A 12,132-nucleotide genomic window follows, 5' to 3' on the forward strand; every position below is an offset into this window, starting at 1 on the left:
CCCGCGCACTGTGATGAAGAGTGGCCCCCGCTTGCCGCAGCTAGAGGAAGCCCTCGCACAGAAACGAAGACCCAACACAGCCATAAATAAATAAATAAAGCACACCTAGTATAGTGTAATTAAAAAAAAAAAAAAATTAAAAAAAAAAAAAAAATGGCCCCAGACTCTCCCTTCCCCCAGGGAGACATGGATTCAACAACAATACACTGACCAATTCCTTTTGTGAGAAATCCAGATACTACTTAATGGAATCCTGCACTTGCACCCCATATGAGTGCAAAACCAGCCACATCAAAGCCAGTAGGAAAATTCGAGGCAATCACTTGCCATAGTACCTCCCTCTTCCCAGCCTGAAGAGCAGTGTGATCAGGAGAAAACTCTCAGCTTCTGGCATCTCCCTGTGTAGGGAACGAGAAGACGGAAACGTACATCGAACTTGCAAACTTTTCAGGGGGCTGCCTGAGGGACTGATTTTAATCTTGCCTGAATCTAAATGCTGACAGGAAAGGGCAACAAATTTGGGGTCACTGAGAACAGAGGCACACACTCACTTGCCATAGTCACTTTCCCCAGCTCATCATGGAATAAGTAGAAGAAACCCTCCAACTCCCAGCTTCTCCTTGGGGAGAGAAAGAGTTGGATCGTTTGTCCAACATTCTGGCTTTTTGAGGAGCTACCCCAAAGGAACTGGTGTCTGTCTCACCTGTGTTGGAATCTTGTTGGGAGTTGGTATAATCTCAGTGCTTAGGAGCCCCTGAGAACAAAAGATAGCTGAGCGTCTTGCTGCTACTCCAGAGAATACACGGTGCAGCAGACAGAGGATGTCTGCCAGCAGACAGAGCTTGGCAGTCTTCCTCTCAGGGGGGAAGAGAAGAGTGGGGCCAACATTAAACATTCCAGCTTTTCACTTTCTACCATAGACTTTCTTCACCTACAAACCCATCCTTATTCTGAACCAGCGTTCCTAAAGCTAACTCTGATTATATCTTTGCCTTGTTTAAAGGTTTCTTTTATATTCACGTTGCCAAAGATAAAGTATGCATTTCTTAACATTGCCTCTAAAGTTTGTTCTGTTCATCTGGCTAAATTTCCAGTCTCCCTCCTCTCCATCTCTGCTACCCGGTGCTCCAAAGAGAGTAGCTCCTTATTCACTACATCTGCATGGGTTTTTTAAAACTACTTCTTTGTACACATTCTTAAAAAATTTGCTTCCTGCCTTCTTTACCTGGAAAAAGCTGCCAATTTGTTAAGCTCAGACATTCCCTTTTCTTTGAATCTTTCTCAAGTAGCCAGAATCAGTCACTAAATATATGTTTCCAGATTTCTCTGTTCCTATCTATATAATAGCACTTATTGCATTGCATTGTAATTGTTAGTTTTTGTATTCTGACTGGTCTTTGAATTTAGGGCAGACTGTATCTTATGTTTAAAAGAGACCTAGTACCTAGCACCATGCTTGACACATAAGAAATATTAACTAAATGTAGCCTGGATTAATGAACATCATAAATTGGTGTGAACAAAAGATCATGTAATGATTTTCTCAAAACAAAAACAAAACAAAACACTCAAAAGTGTCTTTACGTAAAACTAGGGGAAGCTGTTGTTAATGAAAAAATATTGCCTGCCACATCATTAAAAAACAAAAGATGTTGCAGCCATCAAGCCATCACATTTCAGCCACCCTAGTGGTGAGCCTTGAGGGAACTCAGGGTAGAAACAGGATGTCCACCATCAAGCCATCAGTCACTACAGCCATCCCCCCAACAGTCCACCCAGGATGAGAAAGCACAGGATACTGGCCCCAGATAGCTGAGGTGCATATCAAAGGAATGATTTCAGTGAGCCCAGACTCTTGCATTTTCACATACATAGAAAAGCATTAAACTCCTTAACTTGAGATATCTGGTTTTCTTTACAGTAATCTTTTGATGTTTCAACTACCTGGTCTTCATTGCAAAGACTCCTATATATCCTGCCTTCTCCCTTACCTCTTTGGAGTGGTCCCTCAGAGAGATCTTAGAGTCCTGTCTCCCGGGCTTGAAGTCCTCAAATAATCCACCAAATAAAACAAAACTCTCAACTTTTAGATTGTGCATTTTTTCCAGTCAACACTGTGAGAGAAATGATTATTAAAGGAAGCATATTTGAGTTGATGTGGCAGTGAAAACAACAGTTCAAAGATTTGATGTTCCTTGTCAGGAAGGTCCTTTACCTCTCCTTAGGTGGCACACACAGATGAATAGAATGGCATCCGTGTTCACAAGACTTTACAATCTGTAAGGAAAAACAGTTATGTGAACAGTTTGGTGGAATAAGGGAGTACAAAAGCTATGATAGGTGTGTATACTGGATATGTATAAAATGGGTGTGGTGAGTTCTTTATGAGGTTAGATAAGGCCTCCTAGAAGAAGTAATTAAATTAAATTAAAAATGTAACATTTTTGGGGAAAAAAGGCAAATATTAATACCAGAACTTGTAAAATGTCAAATGGATAATGAATGAAGTAGAGCCTTGGTTTTTGCATTCCTCTTGTAAGCCAGTTGGACATGTTATATTCATGTGCATTTATGTATATTCAAAAGCTGTATTCTAACTGAAAATTTTATTTATTACTAATTGGTGTGTATTGTTGATTTTATTAAGCAACCATATTGAATTTACACAAGAGGAGAAATTGAAATATTTCATTACAAACACTGATCTAATTATGTTGCAAAGAGATCAAAGCATGGAGTCAGGTGAAGTGATAGAGCTCCTGTTGGGCCTGACATCATTTTACAGAAAGTTCAGGCTTTGTTCTTATTCCCATGTTCTTTAGGAATGTGATCAAAGGCATTTAGATCTCTCAGGTCACACAGTTTGAAATTGACAGTCACCTCAGAGGACAGACTCTGAAAAGTCTATGGGGACATCATCAGAATAACACCAGTCAATTATTTTTCTAAGTTAAACAAATATCTCTGATAACAATCATTAAAATTCATACAGATAATTAATAATTATACTCTGTAGCTTAGTCCCATTGAGAGAAAATTAATTTACATGCTAACAGTATTTTTAATAGTTATTTGTTGCAATTTTGATACACAATGAGGCTAAGATGTCCATATGCCTTTGATATTGAATTTTTTCCCCAAAGGATACATTTGCTTCAGGAGAAAAGTAATCATTATACATAGTGAAAATCAGATGATTTTGAACTTTACTAATGTCTGGATAAGACAGGTTCCCAAAACTTATTTGTCTTCGCTGTTAGGAGTGTCTTACCTGTTATTAGGATTTTGTACATTCATATTAACTCTATAATCAGCTGTTGAAGTTTCTTTGAAACTTCATTAGATTTTTATTGACGTTGCAATTAATCTATGCATTAAAGAGAACTGAAATTTTTTGTCAGTTGATGAACATTGTATACATCTCTATTTGTCTGTTATTTGTCTCAATAAGGTTTTAAATTTTCCTGCAGAAAGGTCTTATAAAATTCTTGTTAAATTTATTCCTAGGTATCTATTTGTATTGTTGTTATTGTTATTACTGTAAGTAGTGTCTTGACCTACTTCGTTCTCACTCTGGAAAAACCTGCCCAAGATTTTTTTAGCATCATTACTTTTAATTTTCTTTCTTTCTTTCTTTCTTTCTTTCTTTCTTTCTTTCTTTCTTTCTTTCTTTCTTTCTTTCTTTCTTTCTTTCTTTCTTTCTTTCTTTCTTCCTTTCTTTCTTTCTTTCTTTATGGCTGAGTTGGGTCTTCGTTTCTGTGCGAGGGCTTTCTCTAGTTGTGGCAAGCGGGGGCCACTCTTCATCGCGGTGCGCGGGTCTCTCACTGTCGCGGCCTCTCTTGTTGCGGAGCACAGGCTCCAGACGCGCAGGCTCAGTAATTGTGGCTCACGGGCCTAGTTGCTCCGCGGCATGTGGGATCTTCCCAGATCAGGGCTCGAACCCATGTCCCCTGCCTTGGCAGGCAGATTCTCAACCACTGCGCCATCAGGGAAGCCCCCAGCATCATTACTTTTAATTACAATAAGAACTGGAATTAAGTGTTGACCAGAGAAAGCATAAATAAGGCTGCATCCATATGATGGGATATTGTAGATAGTTTAAATTGAGTGAAAAACAGTATATACAAGAATACAAGTGAATCTTAGCAATAAAGTGCTTTTTGGAAAAAAAAGAATTTCAGAGGACTACATATACACTCAAAAAGAAACAAATTGAATACATAATGCCATAGCAATATTCATATATATGGTAAAAGTGTTTTAACAAACAGAATGATAAGCTGAAAATTAATGATAACAATTACCTTTGGGAACAGTAAAATGGAGGATAGGTAGGATTAGGGAGTAACAAAATGTAGCTTCAAAAGGGGAGATAATATTTTAGTCTTAAATTTGGATGGTGGTTCGTATATGTTCACTTTATTATTATACTTCATTAGTTTCATATATCTTAACTTCATTATTTTGTATGCATTAAATATTAGATATTGTTTTTTAAGCAATAGGAATAACTCAGGCTTTTCAAAATGGTTAAGAATTCACAAATAAATAACAGATCACTAAAAACTACTGTAAATCCTTTTAGTATTAACTTGTAATCCTCTTATACAAGGCCTGTGAACATGAAATCCTCAGAAAGAGGCTTTTATGAGCTTCATATGTAGCCTAAGACATAAGAAATATGTTTTCTTAATATATTAAATTGATTCTGTGATTGAAAATATGATACTCTTTGAAATAAAATATGGCAGCATATTATTAGAATATCAATATTGTAATATTACTTCAAGTCTTTACAAAACTATCATTTTATTCAATGAGGCCTACTCTGACTACCCTATTTATTACTGTAAACTTCTCTCCCAGTCCCCTAACCCTGATCTTTTTCTTTCTTATTCATAGCACTTAACATCTTTGATCATATTGTTTAGCTTACTTATGATATTTATTGTTTAATATCTATTTCCTCTCACCAGAAAGCAGTATGGAAGCTGGCTTCTGAAGTGGTCCTCTATGCATTACCTCTCCTGATATTTGTGTCTTGGTGTAGTACTTACCCACTTTGAATCATGGATGGCCTTTGTGTCAAATAGAATACTCTAGAAGTGGTTTTGTATGATTCCCAGTACTAGGTCATAAAAACATTTCAGTTTCTAACTTGTCCTCTCTCAGATCATTTACTCTGGTGAAATCCATCTGTCATATCATGGGGACATTCAAGTAGCCTTGTGGAAAGAGTTACCAAGGGATGAACTGAGGCTTCTTGCCAGCAAACAGAAAAAACTTGCCAGCCATTTGAGTGATCCACTTTGAAGGTAGATTTTTTCCAACCCCAGTTATGCCTTCAGATGACAGCATCGGGCCCCCATTTTGACCACAACCTTAAGAGAGACACTTAAGCAGAATCACCTAGGTCACCCATAAATACTTGACCCACAGAAACTATCAGAGATAATAAATGGTTATTTTTTAAGCCAGGAAATTATGATTTAAAAATAAAGCCATAAATGTGATTATAAAATCCTCTGTTAAAACCTCAGAAAGATATGAGGTGGTAACTCAAAGAACCATTCAGTTAAACAGCTGGGCTTTGTTCTCACAGCCTCAGCTTAACCCGAAGGTAGAAAATATGCTATCTTGAAGATGCTTATGTGTGTAGCTTTGTCAAATGAAATGAACCCCAATATAATTCACAAGGGACCAAAGAAATTTGGTGAGAGTTATACAGACAGAACCACTGCCAGCTTGATCTGCAAGGGGCAGAGACAGTACAGAATAAAAAGAGAAATTTGGATCCTCAATCATTTTACATACAGGAAGGAAACTGATAAAATTACTTAGCTGTAAACACATGTCACATTTTCTGACAAAGAAGAACGATTGGAAAGGCAGAACTAAGGGCCCAGAGTATGGAGCAAAGAACCTGGCCTTCAGTCCTAATGAAGGAACTGACAACATGTGCCTTGTGGGACTTCAGAATTGCTGTGGGCCGGTGAATTTTATATGCCTCTCATTGTTTTAATTTTTCAATGAGAACGTTTATAGTGGTTATCCTTTGCCTTTCCCAAAAATTGTTTGTTGGGACTCTGGTGGATAGATACCTTGTCTATTTGGTTCACGGGTCTTCATATTGAGAACTCAGAACTGGATCCACGGAGCTTCATTTGCACCTGACTTGATTTAGATGGTAAGTTGCTACCTCCCCAAGACAGCTGTTTGTCTCCTCACTGAACGTAAAAGTACTTTAAAGTTCTTTTACTACCATCAAAGTCAAGGTTAATGGCTAAAATTCACCATTGACTGTTGCCGTAAGGGACTGAGACCTTCGAGGGGCTTGGGGGGAAATGACCATTTTGTATATGGGAGGAATATGAATCATTGCAAGCCAGGGAGCACACTGAGATACCTCGTCTGCAAATTTGCTCACACTATTCTTCATATTCTGGTCATCGTGCCTCGTGCAGTCCCACCCACACTGAGTCATGGCTGGCCTATGTAACCAATGGGGTATTATTAAAACAACAGATGGTGTATGACGTCTAATGTAGTCAAGTAATGTCGTTTTGTTTGCCAATTTTAATCTCAGGTGCCTAGAAGGGTTCCTGGTACATAGCAGACGTTCAATAGATATTTACTGTAAGTAAAGGATAAATACTGATGACATACATTTTGGTCATTATAATAAATTATTTTGAAATAATTTGTATTCTGTTACTCTTTGTTCATGCTATCTGTGAATTCTAGCCATTATGCTTGACTTTGATGGCAGTGAGAGAACTTTCAAGTACTTTTACGTTCAGTGAGGAGACAAATAGCTCTCTTGGGGAGGTAGCAATCTACCTCTGTATCATCAGCACAACTTACTTTCTAATATACAATCATCTCTTCTGTCTTCGGCTACCACTTGTGTGTATCTAACTCCTATCACTTACTGCAACACTGAAGCCTTCTGTCTTCTTGAATTATCTTACTTGACTATGTGGTATTGAGATACAGACTTCTTTATATACAACTGCATTGTGGTTCAGCTGCTATTCCTGGCAGCCAACCATGGAGCATTTACCATGTGTCATATGTTGTCATATTTAATCCTTACAATTCTATGAGTCAGTGCTATTAACTCCATACTAAGAAATGGAGGAAAATGAGGAAAATGGGGCATAAAGAAGTTTAAGAGATTGACAGTAAGAGACAGAATTTGAACTAAGGCAATTAGACTTGAAAGACTATGTTCAGTCAACATCAGTTCACTGTGCTATCCTGCCTTAGATTTCAAGTCTAACACTTATTTCAGATGAAAGGCCTTTAAATGCAATGAAACCAAGAAGGGTCCCTGAGGCATACTTGTTGACTTCTATACTCAAAATGTAATTGTCTTTCATATCCGTTAGCATGTTCTGAAGAAGAAACTTTGAGTTTTAAATAGAATACCTGCTAATATTTTACAAAAATGCATATTTATTTTAATACTACATATAGTCAATGAAAAAATTAATCCTAGTGGGCCAATTAACTGAATAAATTTCTCATTTTTTACTCATAAATATATACCAAAAGAGCTTAGCTTTTATAGAGATACCAACTTGCCTGGATAGTAGTTATTTTTAATAATGTTGCCATGATCAGAATCAAGGGCCAAACCAAGCCATTGCTATATAGCTACAGAGCCCAGTAAGACAGAATTTATAAAATCTTTCACTAACAAAAGCTTTTACTAATCCCGGTCAACAAACTGTGATTTAGTATGCAAATTAAATAAGAACACAAACAACAAAACCAATCTTGACTTCCAGATGATTGGTCATTGAATATTGTGAGCAACTTGGTTAAGTTTAGTTTATACGTCTAGACTTAAGAGGCAGTGTGATTTGTTGAGAAAAACTATTGAGCAAAATCATCAGATTTCATCTACTAATTTTCTATAGATCACAGTTATATTTACTAAGTTAGGCCTTAATAACTGCCACATTAGAAAAACAAAATTTCAATGACTTTAAAAAGGATTATTTCTTCTGTGAGTTTCATGTCCCACATAGGGAGTTATGCGGAGCTCTGAATGACAGAATCTCTCAGTGACCCAGGTTGATGGAGACTTCATCTCCTGTGGATGCAACATTTGGACACATGATTCAGGAGCTATCATAGAAAGGAAGAGGGATTCAGATGGCACACTAATGCTTACCTGCCTGACCTCATTAGAAACACATGGCACTAGTACAAAGGAAATATAGAGACATACAGACATACATGCATATTTTATATTGATCTATCTGAATTCATTAATCTTGTCTTCTTTTGGCCGTGTCTTTCTGTTAAATTCATCTAATGAGATTTTTTTTTTTTTTTAAAGTTACTTGCCTTTCTTTTATTTATTTATTTTATTTATTTATTTATGGCTGTGTTGGGTCTTCGTTTCTGTGCGAGGGCTTTCTCTAGTTGTGGCAAGCGGGGGCCACTCTTCATCACGGTGCACGGGCCTCTCACTATCACGGACTTTCTTGTTGCGGAGCACAGGCTCCAGACATGCAGGCTCAGTAATTGTGGCTCACGGGCCCAGTTGCTCCACGGCATGTGGGATCTTCCCAGACCAGGGCTCGAACCCGTGTCCCCTGCATTAGCAGGCAGATTCTCAACCACTGCGCCACCAGGGAAGCCCTCTAATGAGATTTTGATTTTAGATTTGTGTTATTTTTCTTCTGCAATTTCCAGTTGTTTTTTTTAATAGATTTTAATTTGTTAGTTAAATTGTCCACGTTTTAATTTACTTTTTCAATCTTTCCTTTATTTTCTTGAACGTATCAATAACAGTCATTTTAAAAGTCTTCAGCAACAGTGAAAATATCTGGATCACCAGTGGTGTGTTCCCATTGTTTATTTTCTCTCTGCTTCTTTTGTCTTGCGAAGTAATTTTTTAATTTAATGTTAGACATTGTGGATAAAAATCTATAGAGGTTTCTGATTATGTTTTCTCCTTCCAGAGAGATTCTCTGTGTCTCTTGGCCAGAGAGATGGGTAGCTGATTATGCATCAACTAACTTCATCTAGGTACTGGGCACAGTCAGTGCCACATTGCAGCTCTGAAAAACATCCAGTCTCTGTCAAGCTCGCACCTGTCCCTATGGGTTTTTCAAGTAGGAGTCTGGTATATTTTACGTAGTTCACCTCCCTAGTTAAGGAACCAAACTTTCATTTTTGTCTTATGAATTGTTTGCTTTCCAGAGGCTTTTCCTTTTAGGATTTTAGCCTGCTGACCCAGCTTTGGTCATACTAGCTACATGCTTGAGGCTCTCTAAACCTCTGTTTCTGCTTTCTAAATCTCTGCTTCCACATAGCAACCAGAGTTTTCACTGGATTTTTTGCCTCCTGCCAATGCAAGAATCATCAAAAGATCCCAAATAAAAGCAGCTGCAGAAGCAGCTTACTTTTTCAATATTTTTCTATCTCCAGAGTCTTAGCCCTTCTATTTTTCTGCCTCAGAAGCTTCTTGCTACCTTCAGGCAAATGAATGCTATATTTTATTTTGCCTTTCTAGTTGTTAGAAACACTAATCTGCTGCTCAGCTGTTCCAGCACTTCCCAAAATAGAAGTCCTAGGGAAACATATGAAATATTTGGTAAGCATGAGCTATCTCTGGCACTGTCCAATAAATTTTCCTTCTTCTCTCATATAGAAAACAGACAACTCCTCTTTGTTCAGTAACTCCCAATGTTCCATCAAGTCACTGAATCAAATTCAGTATGAGCAGTTCCACATGTAGATGTATTTCTAATGTATCTGTGGGAAGGAAGCTGATCTCCACGTCTTACTCCTCCGCCATCTTGCCCAGACCCCTGAATCAAATTCAAATCCATGATCTCCAAGATACATACAGTTGCATTATGAGTCACCTTGAGCTGGAGAGGTATGAACAAGTTACCTACACACTGTACACATCAGTTTACAAAAATGCAGTAGGAACAGGATAAGAGTAATAAACAGTCCCACTGGGAATAAAGAAGACTGGTGGCACATAGCGGTCACTAGTCTATAAGCAATTCTGGAATCCCATCTGACAGATATTTTAAGACCTCCTACTCTGAGAAGGCAGAGGTTCTTTGATTAAGTTTCTTGTTCTGCTCTGGAAGACTTCTTATATCTATTATTCTCCCTATTCTTTGGCTCTGCCTTCTGGAATGTTTCTTCTTTTCTATTGTTCTTGGCTTATCTGAGATAGGAATTGGAAGCTATGCCGAATAAAAAGCTTTCTTAACTCATTTTCCCTCCATAGTCTTGAGGATCCACAGCTTTTTCTTGTTTGTTAATTTAAGTCTGGAACAATCCAAGGTGTTTTACAGTCCAAGCTTATGATAAGCATTCCTTTGAAAATGCAGTAAGCTTCTGATTTATTTGCTTCCAGACAATTCCATGAGTTATGATTCTGGAGTCTGCTTTAATGTTTTGTTTTCTTCTTTCATGTGTTTCTCTTCAAATATTGGAAGCTGTCTTGAGGTTCTCCAGAACATACGTGTCAGCCACACCTGAAATCTAATCTTTTCCCCATTTTATTTTATCTAATAGAAAATGGATACATACCGGCCTTTGTCTCTAAGACAATTTTAATCCATTCTCTTACCGTCTGAGTCTGTCAGTTTTTCCAGTCATGTAAGGCCCAGATTTCTGCTTAAAAACTGACTAATTCTTCCTGTGATAGTCACTTTCTTAAAGTATATTGTCAAACACAACCAGTAGCTATAATATACATTATTTCCCTGGAACTACTGTTGGTTGCAAATTGAGTCACGTACACAGAGGGTAAGAAAAGACTGAATAAAGAGGCAGACCAGATTGGTAGGTGGTAGTTTAATAAGCAAGGGAACTTACTTATGAGGCCTGTCTTGGGCAGCTGCAAAAGAAGTAGATCTGTGCACCCACTTCCAGAATCTTACAGCTTATATAGAGGCTTTAACTGGGTTCAGTCATGTGTACCACTCAGATGGTCTCAACAACATAGTGCTCTTTCAAGACTGTGTCCTTAAAAATGTCTCCCACTGTGGGAACGGTGGGCAGAATATATATTCCAAAGACTGGGGGGCGGGGGGATGAGGAGGCTCTGATTGCCCAGATCCAGCTCACGTCCTGTAGATGACCTCCTGTGACAGCTACAAGTTTAGTAGTACATCATCTTTCTCTTACTTCATCAGCATTAACAAATATATGGCCTATGCATAAGTGTATCTCCATCTTTCCAGCCCCTGGTGTTGGTTACCTTGCCTATGACCGTAGGTCAATGTCAGAGTTTAGGTTTTGTTACACCAGAAACACATTTCATGTTATATGTGTTGGATTAAATAATGTTAACTGCCACAACAGACAGACTGCAGAATCTCAGTTGTTCAATAGAACAACATTTTTTTTTTCTTACTTACATTTCTTTTCCAATCAAGTGGGCAGGAGAAGGCACTCTGCAAGTCACTCAGGGACCCAGGTTGCTTGAGGGGCCACAGCGCAGTAGGTTACTACAGGAGGAGTAGACATCGGAGGCACATTGATCTTAAGAGCTCAGCTGAGAAGTAATGTAACACTTTCATTCATAGTCCATTGACTAGAACTAGTCACAAGGCTCTAAACTAAGTGCAAGGGAATCTGGGAGAAATTGAGAAGCACGCAGAACAAAAAGAATGTAGATGAGATAAACTTTTAGGTCCTCCTAGCTCCAAATTTTTATGAATCTCTGCTTAAACAATAATCTGTGCTTTAACAGGTTCTGTATAGGCAACATCCTCAGAATATTAGAGGAAACATGATTTGTCCAATACAGATCACCTATTCCATTTTAGAGCAATGAACCCACACCCCACCCTCCCCGCAAAATCCCACACAATTCTATCACATACTGAGCATTTACTCTAAATATTTAGATTGCACTTTTCTAACAGGTACTGCTTACACAGACAGTGAAGCGGTTAGATTAAGAGCAAATGAAACAAAATGGCCAACTATTTTCCCCACATTTTTGAAAAAACTGCTAGGTAACAACTAATATAATAGAATTTCTATGAATTCAGGGACTAAAATTTCTTCATTAAACCTCTTGATTGTGTTTACATTTTAATCAAAATTGTTCATTTTGAGGAAAGAGTAAGATTGATTACC

At 37.9% G+C, this 12,132-nt stretch overlaps 1 protein-coding gene and 1 long non-coding RNA gene across 7 annotated transcripts in view; one reads left to right on the forward strand and one right to left on the reverse strand.

Annotated features, from left to right (window-relative positions):
• LOC309666647 (uncharacterized protein) overlaps positions 1-12,132 on the forward strand; it is a 613,160-nt gene that overhangs the window by 311,203 nt on the left and 289,825 nt on the right. The window lies entirely within an intron of this gene.
• Positions 1-12,132, reverse strand: part of LOC309666679 — a 121,216-nt gene that overhangs the window by 18,590 nt on the left and 90,494 nt on the right. Inside the window, exon 2 of the long non-coding RNA XR_014267235.1 lies at positions 166-8,655. This is a non-coding gene — a long non-coding RNA (uncharacterized lncRNA). The remainder of the gene's footprint in view (positions 1-165; positions 8,656-12,132) is intronic.

The sequence above is a fragment of the Balaenoptera physalus genome (genome assembly GCF_965194825.1).
Source record: "Balaenoptera physalus genome assembly, chromosome: 9".
NCBI lineage: Eukaryota > Metazoa > Chordata > Mammalia > Artiodactyla > Balaenopteridae > Balaenoptera > Balaenoptera physalus.